This window comes from Melospiza georgiana, chromosome 30 (genome assembly GCF_028018845.1).
Source record: "Melospiza georgiana isolate bMelGeo1 chromosome 30, bMelGeo1.pri, whole genome shotgun sequence".
Classification (NCBI taxonomy): domain Eukaryota; kingdom Metazoa; phylum Chordata; class Aves; order Passeriformes; family Passerellidae; genus Melospiza; species Melospiza georgiana.
This window is the reverse complement of record NC_080459.1, coordinates 897,703-909,558: the sequence shown is the minus strand read 5'-3', so window position 1 is coordinate 909,558 and position 11,856 is coordinate 897,703.

The window sequence follows — 11,856 nt, the reverse complement described above, 5'->3', positions numbered from 1 at the left end:
AATCCAAAAGCACAACTGCATCCTCTGATGGGCTGAGGTGCTCAGGATACTCAACTATTTGTACTGGGAACTTGGTAAAGTATCCTTTGTAATACTACCAGGGGCATTTGCAAGGTTTCTGAAGGTTTCTGAAATGCTTGCCTAAAGGCAGGCCATGTATCTGAAGGAACCAGTTACCGTGCTTCAGTACTCGACAAAGAGCAAAATGGAATGGGTCACACAACAGACATTTAAAATTAAAATCAAAACAAACAACTTTACATCAGCAAACAACTCCGTAGAACAGGACCCATATGTGAAATAATAGAGTCTTTCACTCTGGGGTAAGACAAACAAATGAACAATTGTTGCCTCTAAATCCACAGTACTCTCTGTAAAAGCTGGAGGTGAAGAGTACAAGCTAATATTTCCATAATTAAACAGCAATTCTGCCCACTCATAAAGCAAAGCCTAAAAGAATGGGAGCTGTGGATACATTCCCAGACACCAAATCATAGGTACAAAAAAGACTTAAGGGGATGGTTTGGGTCTGAACTGGGACTATTAAATTCTATTGATCAAGAAGTCTTACTCAAGAAAGTAAGCACTGTGACTTCTTCTATTGGACAGATACAAGCTCCTCTCAGATCAACCCTGCTGTGACTTGCCCATACCCAAAGCCTGGCAGCTAACCTATGATCCACCCTGGCCAACAATACACTGCAGGATTTTCAAGCAGTTGTTGGCTTTATGGGAAAACTACAGAGTAACATTTCTTAAGCATTTCAATGTATACAAGCTCAGTGTGTGTGGCTACGGTCTGTAATCTCAGGAAAACTTAAAAAAAGGAGAGCTGGGGAAATTGCCAGAAGAATTAACTAAATCATGGCTAAAAATGAAACCACAAAAGCATATTGAAAAAGACTTCCACACTTGGTTGCAATTGGTCAATTTCACATAGAATGAACAGAACCCTGCAGTCTTTTGTATTAACCATTAAGAATGAAACAAAATACTGTGTCATTTTGATTTTGGCCCTTGGACTTCTAAGAATTCACGTAGCTGTCAAACTCATTCAGCATAATGTCTGGGCCATTTTCAACACGAAAACTTGAAGCTTGCAAACTCTTAGTATCAAAGCATGTGTACCAAGGGACGCACTGAATTTTGTGTGCAAAAATGCAGTGCTTGAAAGAGAGGATCGGTGTCTGCATGCTGAGGGCAGCACTTGTATTTCTGAAATGATCCCAGTTACCTGTGCACAATCACAGGTGTGTTATGTGGGAAGGGGCTGTGCCTGTGTGAGATCTGCTTGCACAACTATTACAATGGAGTCTTTTAATGAAACTCCTAATGGTACTAACTTCTCTATTTGTAATTTCCCAACCAAAAGTGGGTGCGACTTCAGCTGCACCACACAAGAACTTCTCTTGAGATACTGCAGAATGCACCTGATGGGTATCACCAAGTGCCAAAATTCCAAACCGCACAGGACACTAATATTCTAAAGCAAATGCCGTACCAGCCTAATATAGAATGGCTAGTGGCAGAAGTCAGAAATGCATCTCACAGAGCCTGATGGACACTCAAATCTGGTATCAAAGTTGTTACCGAAATCATCACCAAAAGAGAGAAAGAAAGAGAACATCATGAATCAGATGTCTTCTTGTGGTGGACAAATCTGGAATAGCCAACAACTCCTCAGATTTTTAGCTTCCTCAGCACACCAGTTCTAATTGTAAAAAAGTTACCCCTCCTCTTAACCATCATAAACCGATGGATGTGGTAGAAAATTAAAACAGCAGCAGAACAGTACATATGTACTGTGGACTTTGCAGAGGATCTTGCAAAAAAAATTTGCATCAGGATAAAGAGAAGGGGAGAATGAAACAAGGCCTTTGTTTGACATAAGCACAAGCAATTCACATAAGTAAACAAGTACTGGGCACAGACCTACACAAGCACTTAGCACCAGTTAGCATAAGAAAAACATGGCTGGCCTAACTTGACAGGAGAGGGACTTGACAAAAAGCTTTAGACACAGTGTACCAGAAGAACTAAGGGCAAGGATAAAATGGCCCCTGTGCAGGGAAGCCATGAGGAAGAAGTGCTGCTTTAGGGCATGGAGGCCGCTCCTGGCCAGCACCTGGACATTAGCTTCAAGTACAGGAACCTGACAGAATGTATTTCTAACGCCCTGCCTATCGAATCACCTCAGCAGAGTCAAGATGGATGGCATTGGAGATCCATTTCTGACATCATCCCACTAAAGTGTGCATGTGGCAGAGAAGCATTTTAATGGGGTGCAGACAGCTCAATAAAAGGGCTTTTGGCGGACAATGCATTTGTCTGCCGATTTCTTTGAATTAAGGAGACCCCTCAGGACTGCTGTTGGCCATCCCCTGTGTGGATCTGCAAAAGCTTCAAATCAGATGCCTCAGCTTCCAGGGCCTCTCTTGGCCAGCATCCTGACGTGGGTGCCGGGCTGCTGCGAGGCACTGCTGGGACCCAGCGGGACAGGACCGGCTGTCTCGTGTCCACGGAGCAGCCCTGACACAGCCAGGGCCATCCCGAAAGCAGACAAACGCTCATGGGTCAGCAGAGAGGAGCAAGGAGCACTGGGCTGCTCTCAGGGCATCTCAGCATGGTGCTCCAGTGGGAAGGGCAGGCAGGCCTCCCACATCCAGGGCATCCCCTGAGTCAAAAGGATGGGCATTTTGTCCTTTTCTTCCCTCCAGCCCAGAACCAGGCCTGACATCTCCTCCTCTGCAGTGGAGTTTTTCCAGTTACAACGTCATCTCATGCTTGACCAGTGCGTGAGATGAGGCTGCAGTGACGCGTGATACCCCCTCCATGCCAACCACAGCTCCATTGTGCATCGTTCCTCTTTCACAGGTTCACTTCCCATCGATTGACCAGCTTCCCATTGTTTCCCTTAAGGGTCAAATTCCCACCAGTTAAACCATAAGGTTTCCTTCATTCTCTGCTCTTCATTATCTTGTTGACGTGCACAGCAGGGGACCAAACATGGCAGGGCCTTAGACACAACTTTGGTCCCTGACACACACAGGCTCCTTGTCCCACTGCTGGCCTTCAGTGTGCTCAGCAAGATCTGGAACTGCACGGTGCTGTGGAACTGCACCTTCAGCACAGGGACCTTTCCAGCCTGACCTGCCCTCGTTCCTCTGGGTCTGGGCACAAAACAGGGCCTGGAAGAGAACGGCAGCAGGGGCCTGTGTGTCCCAGGGCCCCAGATTTGCTTCTGCTCCACATGGATGCAGGCAAAGTGAAGAAGCCAAAGTGTTTATTAATGAAAGGCAAAAAAAGTGATGATATGGGAGGCAAAAAATGGAATGGGCAGGCAGGGTCTGAGGGCTTGAGAAATGGAGCTATCAAAAGGAAGAGTGGAAGGAAAACATAGGAATAGGCATGGTCTGAGGGCTGAGGAGATGGAGCTGTCAAAAGGGAGGGAGGGTGGAGGGGTAAAAGTGGATGGACATTGTCTGAGGGCTGGAGGGAGGGAGCTATCTACAGGCAGGGAGAGGGCTGAAGCCACACGAGCTTCCCACAGGCTCAGCTGTACCAATCATCAACCATGTCTAGAGCTCCAGTGGCAATGGGAGATGGTGTCCTCTTCCGTGTCTCCTGGTGCTATTCTTGGGACACTGGTTCACTGGATCCAGAAAAGGACCCTATTTCTTCAGGTCTTAAGGCTAATTTAGCATGACTCAATGTTAGAGCAGGATGGGCTGGCATTGTTCTCAGGGGATTCTAGGCCTGGAACAGAGAGAAAGAGAGCCATGGTCAGAGCCTGGATCTGAGTGACCTGAGGAGACCGTCCTGCCAGGGCCACCCCACCCAACTCTTGCCATGGCCGAGAGAGAGGTGTTGCCAACAGGATCTGCAGCAAGCTGTGGGCCGGGAATTCCGCCCGTGTCCCTGAAATCTCTGTGTGCTCTGCCCACGCCACCTCTTGTCAACACATGGAACGAAGCCCACTGCAGCCGGGACAGGGATTGCAGCTCCCTGCTCAGGCTTTGCAGCTCACCTGGCCAGGCCGCTGCCCTCGCTAACCCTGACTGAGATCCTGGAGCTCTCCCTGATGCTCCTTCATCATGGGAAACCCGGCCGTCTCTGAGAACAAAGAGTTCATCTTGGCCCCAGCGGCACAGCTCCCTGCCTGTGGCGCTGCCGGCGCTGTGGACACACGGGCTGCTGGCCCGGCAGGGCTCAGCCCGGGCCTTGCCGCACGTTGCCGCCCCAGGGCACGGCTGCCAGAGGGCGGCAGCAGCAATGCCCAGGCCAGGCGGGGCTCCATGGCGCCGGGCCCGGCTGGCGCTGCCGGGGGAGCAGCTGGGGCTGGGGACTGTGAGAATCCTGAAAATCAGAGCGTTTTAGCAATGCTACAAAATGCAGGCCTCAGAGACAGTCAAACTGTGATTAGAGTTAAGCAGTAGCCATAAGATTTGTCAGCAGAAAATTTTTATAAGAAGTAGAAAAGTAAGGACAAATAGAGGAAGGGTCTGAGTATTAATGCTTGGCTCGAATACCTCCCTAAGCTACAGAAAAGTTTATCTACCAAGATATTAGGAAGTTTTAAGCTTAATAATGGAGCCCTGTGGATTGAATTTTAATGCTTACAAGCAGGTGTTATATTCAAAATAAGCGAGCATTGTTTGAGTGAAGGTACGTGTGCTTACAGTGGTTGGATAGAACTCTTGTCAATATGCTTTTGCTTTGTGTGATTGGTCAAAAACTTTTAAAGTAAATTGTAACATGAAGTTCTTTGTCTGCTTCTGGGGATGTGTGTGACAGTGGTCACATGGGTTTTCAGATGAAAGGAGAGACGAGAATATTGACTTTATGTTCAGAAGTCTTGATTTATTATTTTATGATATATATATATATTACATTACAAACGTACTAAAAAGAAAAGTATGGAGAGCATTATTAATAATTGGTTAGCTGAGAAAGGCCATACTGACATAATGCCACTGGTTAAACTGAAGGAGAAAAGTCAGCAGTCAGCAAGCTGAAAGGAAAAGTCAGCAGTGACCTTGCTGCAACATGAGGATAGGGAGTTGAGATTAGTCCTGAATACATCCTAAGAATATGTAGAAAGTATCAAAAGTAGAACCATAGGAATGCAGAAGTAGGCGTAGGTGCTGATATGCAAGCTGACCAATCCTGAGCTCAACTTTTGCAATATGTATGAAGCTCATTATTAACTGCATTTAACCCGCCGTACTGATCAATAAAATCGAGCCTGTGATGATCAAAATGATGTCCTGGTTCCCTTCCGTCGACAAATGGTGGAGAATGCGGGCATAACCGAATCTCTGCCCTTTTTCTCGGATTAAAAGAAAAAGGGATTACGCCACGGTCCGGAAGTTGGGTTTGGGTCCCAGCAGCCGGGACGGTGCCGGAATTTGAAGCACCCTTAAGGTTCACAACGGTGACTTAAGCCAATACGTGTCCGCCGGAGCCTGGAGAGCTGCAACAGCGCGCGCTGATTAATAGGTATGGATAGGCAAGCGGCATATGATTTATTTACCGCCTATTTAGAGCGGCGTGGGATAAAAGGGATAGATTTAAAAAAGGAGTTACCAGGGTTATTAGCCTATGGCCATGCTAAGGGTATCTTTTCTAATCCTCATACAGTTCATGAGTTATCAGAGTGGAGAAAGTTTGGGGAAATATTGTGGGATACAGTACTAGATGATGATAAGTCAGCAAAGAAATTCGGGAAGTTATGGCGGGTGGTGTATAACACGTTACTTCAGCAGGTCTCTGAGAGAAAGGCAGCAGAAAGGGCAACAGAAGCTCATAAGAGGAATATAGGGTATGGTCGTGAAGATGATCCCCTGGCACCCTCTGTAACTAAAGTACTTATGCCTAAGAGTCCCCAGCAAAGTGGTGTGGAGGATTTCTCTATAGGCGCAGTGGAACCGTCTGCACCTTTCCTGTCAGAGGGGGAGGGCGAGTCGGATGGTGGGGGTAAGAGCAAACCAGCTTTGCCTCCGCCACCAGCTTCAGGCGGGTCGGATGGTGGGGGTAGGGGCAAGCCAGCTTCGCCTCCGCCGCCAGCCTTGCCTCCGCCGCTACCCCTCAGTGAGCCGGCTCAGGTTACGGCCTCGGTGGGGGGGTCACCTCCCCCGCCCGAGCCGGCTCCAGCGGGGGGGCTGGTTCCCCCCCGCAGGCTGGCTCCGCTTGAGCCGGCTCCGGTTTCACTGTCAGCTCCAGCGGGGGAGGGGGGGCTCCCGCTTCCCCCGCACGAGCCAGCCTCTGCTTCACTGCCCCCCCCGTGCGAAAACTCGGTGTCTGCACTGAAGCGCCAGCAGCATAGCACCCTTAAAGAGCCAGATCCCATCCCAGGGGCACACCGTGATCCATGGGGGGAGATGGCTAAACAGAGGAGGGAAGCTTGGGCTGCTTTGGCGAAAGAAGTAATGCAAATGGGGGATGGTGAGGCGGTGGAGATAGCTTCTAGTCTTGCATGTCCAGTTACATACACACCACAGTATGATGCACAGGGGAACCTTACGCATAATATAGCAGAATTAGATTGGAAGCTGTTAACTCAGCTACGTTCTACGGTTAGTCAGTTTGGAGTAAAAAGTGAACCTGTTAAGCAAATGTTAGATTATCCTTTTAATACTCAGGTTTTATGTCCTAATGATTTAAGAGGAATAGTTCGGTTGATATTTACTCATCATCAGCAGTTATTGTTTAATGCACATGACCCATTACATGGAGTAACAGTAAAGGAGCTGATGGGCTTAGAGGCATTCTTACGTACAGAGGCACAGATGATATTGGGAGCTGATAAACTTAGAGAGTCTATGTGGTTAGTGCGTGCTGCAATAGACATGGTTAAAGAGCCAGGAGGGTTACTGGTTTATATGGGTATTAAGCAAGGAAGAGAAGAATCATTTGGAAATTTTATCGATAGAACAGCTACTGCTATAGATCGGGCTGGTGTTGCAGGGCACTATTGAAGCAGGTGTGCCTTGCAAAATAGCAATCCAGCAACCCAAAGAGTGTTAGCTACTTTAGGGGCAAATTAGACTATTGAGGAAGCATTAGAGCGAATGGCATTAATGCCAACAGCTTCACAGGCATTTATAGCAGAAGCCTTAAAGGAATTAGGATTAGGGTTGCAAAAGCATAGTCTACTCAAAATCAGGTGTTAGCTGCTCTTGCTCCTCTCCAAAGCGGCTCACTGGCAGTCACGTAAAGAGGCTTGAGACCATTCATCAAGTGTTACCGATGCGGCAATGAGGGACAGACACAAGTTACTGCCGTGATATCGGAGACACCAGCAGCTGCCGTGACATCGCTGCTACCTCCTGTCTGCAACCTGCAACAACACGGAGCTTCGGCTTGGACTTATCAGCAGCAGTAGACGTCACACTAATGACGAACCGGCCTGAGAGGATACCCACTGGAATAAAGGGTCCTCTTATACTAAATGGACAAACATGTGGAGCATTATTGCTGGGACGTTCCTCTATAACTATGTTGGGATTATTTGTTTTGCCTGGTGTTATCGATGCGGACTTTACAGGGGAAATACAAATTATGGCTTACACCCTTTATCCTCCGATTAAAATTACAAAAGGACAACGCATTGCACAATTGGTACCACTGTCACAAATGACATCAGGAATACAATCATTTACTGGGCAAGCACGGGATGAAAAAGGTTTTGGCTCTACTGGTGTTACACTTTTAACTGTGGATTTACAAAATAGACCAAAACAAAAAGTTGAAATTACCTATGGGCATCAAAGCATAACCCTTTATGGATTATTGGATACAGGAGCAGATACTAGCATCATTTCTCCAGAAGCCTGGCCACAACATTGGCCTCTATTTCCCTCATCAAACATGCTCACAGGAGTGGGAGGATTTACATTGGCAAGCAGGTCGCCGTCTTTGTCTGTGTGCATTGAGAATCAACAAATATCTGCTGTTTTTTCAATTGTTCAACTGCCTCCTACAGTTTCCTGCTTAATTGGAAGGGACATTTTAACACAATTGGGAGTGGTGTTAACTAATCAGCACCCTTTGGGGTAATTGCCATTGCTTGGACTTTCCCCATTCCACTCACCTGGAAAACGGATACACCGGTGATGGTTAAGCAATGGCCATTAAAAGGGGAGAGTCTTATGCATGCCCATGAATTGGTACAGGAACAATATACAAAGGGACACCTGCGACTGTCCACAAGCCCTTGGAATACACCTATTTTTGTAATCAAAAAGAAATCAGGGAAATATCGTTTGATACATGATTTGAGGGCTGTAAATGACCAAATGGAACCAATGGGGGCCTTACAGCCTGGTCTTCCAAATCCAGCTATGATTCCAGAACACTGGCCACTTTTAATTATTGACCTAAAGGATTGTTTTTTCACTATTGGCCTGCATCCTGATGACATGAAGAGATTTGCTTTTACTTTACCAGCAATAAATCGTGGGGAACCAGATAAAAGATTTGAATGGACATCTCTTCCGCAGGGCATGCGCAACTCCCCCACTTTATGTCAGCTTTATGTTGATGTAGCATTACAGCCACTACGTCGTAAATGGCCAGCAACTATAATATATCATTACATGGACGATATTTTGTTTGCACAGCAACAGCCATTCTCATCTTTACAGATTAACACCATTAAAAATACTCTTGCTGCATATTCACTTGTTATTGCTGCAGAGAAAATTCAGACTACAAAGCCCTGGAAATATTTGGGATGGACTTTGACGGATCAAATAGTGATACCACAAAAATTGGAATTACAATTGGACATTAAAACTCTACATGATGCACAGAAATTGCTGGGAGACTTACAGTGGCTGAAGCCTATTGTGGGAATACCAAATCACTTATTAGAAGCCCTACGGCCTTTGTTAAAAGGTGTGGACCCTACTACTCCTGTACACCTGACAAAGGAGCATTATCTTGCCTTGCAGCAAATTAGTAACTGTGTACAGCAAGGGTATGTGTCTCGTCGACAACTCGACCACCCCATTGACCTTACTATTTGGAATAGCCCTTGCCACTTACTTGGTGCTCTCTCTCAGTTGCAAAAGAAAACGGGGGAGATACGGGTGTTGGAATGGTTGTCACCACCACTACAGCATAAGAAAACAATATCTTCAAAAATTGAACAATTGGCTGCATTAATCAAAAAGGGGCGTCTCAGAATTCTTGAAGTGGATGGTAGAGAACCTGCTACTATTAGATTGCCTATGGAAAAAGAAACCTTGGACTGGTACTTGATAAATTCAAAGAATTTACAAGAAGCATTATTGATGTCACCTGCTAAAGTAGAGACTAGTAAATTAGTGCCTAGAGTTTTGCAATGGATGACAGAATGGAACTGGATTACTCGACCTTTAAGAGAAGAAAACCCCATAGAAGGAGCTATTACAGTTTTTACAGATGCAGGAAAGAAATCAAGGCGTGCTGCTGTTACCTGGCAAGAAAAAGGACAATGGAAGCATCAACTCCTCACAGCAGACCCTGCAGATAGCTTACAAACTTTGGAATTGTTAGCAGAAGTATGGGCGGTGTCCAACTTACAGGAGCCTTTAAATGTGGTCACAGACTCTATGTATGTTGAAGGAGTAGTCAAACGAATAAAGGAAGCAGCAATTAAGGAAGTGAATAATAAACGATTGTATGAGTTACTGATACAGTTAAGGAAAGCTTTACGGGAAAGAGCAAACGGTACCCTTAAGCAGTATATTGAAAAACATCAAGATTTGACAGATCCACAAGCATGTTTGGCTAAGGTTTTGTATGTGATTAATCATTTATGCATTTTTGGGGAAGATGATACCCCCCCTGCAATGAAACATCATCCAAGGTCAGGTCAGGAAAATACTAAGGAAACAGAGGTCTGGGTTAAGTATAAGAACCCAAGCACAGGATTATGGGAAAAACCTGCAAAAGTATTATATTGGGGTCGGGGGTATCTTTGTGTTTCCTCTCCTACAGGGCCTTTGTGGGTGCCTGCTAAGTGGACTAAACCTGTTTTTGATGCAGCCTCTGGTGGATCGCCTTACGGAGGAGGACAGGGAGCGACTGGGGAAGAAACTGCTTCTAGTCCTACAACCACTACTGTTTCAATTGAAGGGGTACTCGGAAGCGGTGGACAGAGCACTGACAAGTCACGACCGGACGGCCCAGGAGTTGATTGGTTTCATTGACTCATTATCAACTTTTCACTTAACAGATCCAGCGAAACTACATTGCCTTGACTGTCACAATCCACATTGTGCTGCCTGGATAGCTCTACGTTGTGGGGGTTGTAAAAGAACTTTTTGGATAGAACAATCATTATTACGGGATTTGTGGTGTCATACTTGTGAACACGAGCATACGTGGGGAAAAAGCTGGCAAGATGAATTAAGGAGACAAACGGGGCAAAACGCATATATAGCTTTAAATCTTTATGAGTCTCCTGAACAGAAGGTTCTTGCTTATTATCGATGGGAAATACAATGTATTGTAAATAGAATTAAGGTTCAAAGTAAATCACGTATAGTTTCTATAAGGTGTAGGAAATTAGTACCTTTAACACAGCATTCAGTTGTAGGACCCTTCCAAGGGGATCCTGATAGAGCATTAGATTACTGCATTGATAAGTTGCAAAAATTAAGTTTGAAAGTGGCAGGACCAGTGAAATTAGGAGCAGCAAGATTGAAGACAGATAAGAAAAAGAAGGCAAAAAGGGGAACGGTCTCATTTGAATAGGGGTATCAGTGATTGCTAATTAATTTTCTATGATTAGAACAATTTTACTGTTGTGGGACCCTCGGGAGGATATAGTTGTTGAGGAGGATAACGAACAAGAACTACGATTACGAAATAAGATACACCTTGTGTTAAAGAAGGACCTTGAGCTGTTAGCCTCATATAGTAAAAAGGCTGAAGAGGCTTTGCGATCACCACCATTGAATTGGTTGCTTTGGGTTGAAGATACACAATTTTATACTGGCCCTTACTTACATTCGCTTCCTTGTTATGTTTGCAAAAAGGATAAAGATAAATGCTATGCATGGGTAGCTTTGCATTGTGCAGATTGTAATCAGGTTTATTGGTATTCACAGAAGTCATTGGGATATTTATGGTGTACATCTTGTTTTGGAAAGTGGATTCGAAATCATATCTGGGTTAGAGCTCTTGAACAAAGTACTGGCCTGCCAGGACGGACAGGATTACAGCTCTTTGAGAGTGCAGAACAAGTGGTTATAGCATATCTTAGGTGGAAGTTACAGGAAAACCTTAGAATATTTGAAATTACTAAAGCCTCACACATCATAGCAGCTCGCTGCAAAGCTGATTTGCCTTCAAACTTACCTCGTGCTATACTTGTGAGCAAGGATGCTGATTTAGAATTAGATCAGTATATTCAAGAATTGACTCAGCCTTACAATAGACAATCTAGCAAACCAGGGAAAAGACAGCGAAGAAAGAAAAAACAACGTAGGCAGAAGGAAGAAAAGGAGAGGCAAAGTAAGCAGAAAGAAAAATGAGGTTTGCTTTTGTAATACTGCTCAATGCTGTAGCAAGTGAAGCAGTAGGAGTAACACACTTTAGTCAACCAAGGGAAAATTTATGGGTAACACTTGCTAATCAAACTAACCAATCATCACTTTGTCTTAGTCTTGGAGGAGTCACTAACCCATTTCGAACATGCCTGGTGGGACTTCCGGTGTGGTCTCTTGGAGAATTTTGCAGTTTGATAAACAATCAAACCTTATGTATGTCTAACATGTCAAACATCACATTGCCAGTGCAACAAGGGTATACTGCAGGTCAGAGTGATGGCTATCGTCAATGCTTACTAATCCAATCACTTAACAC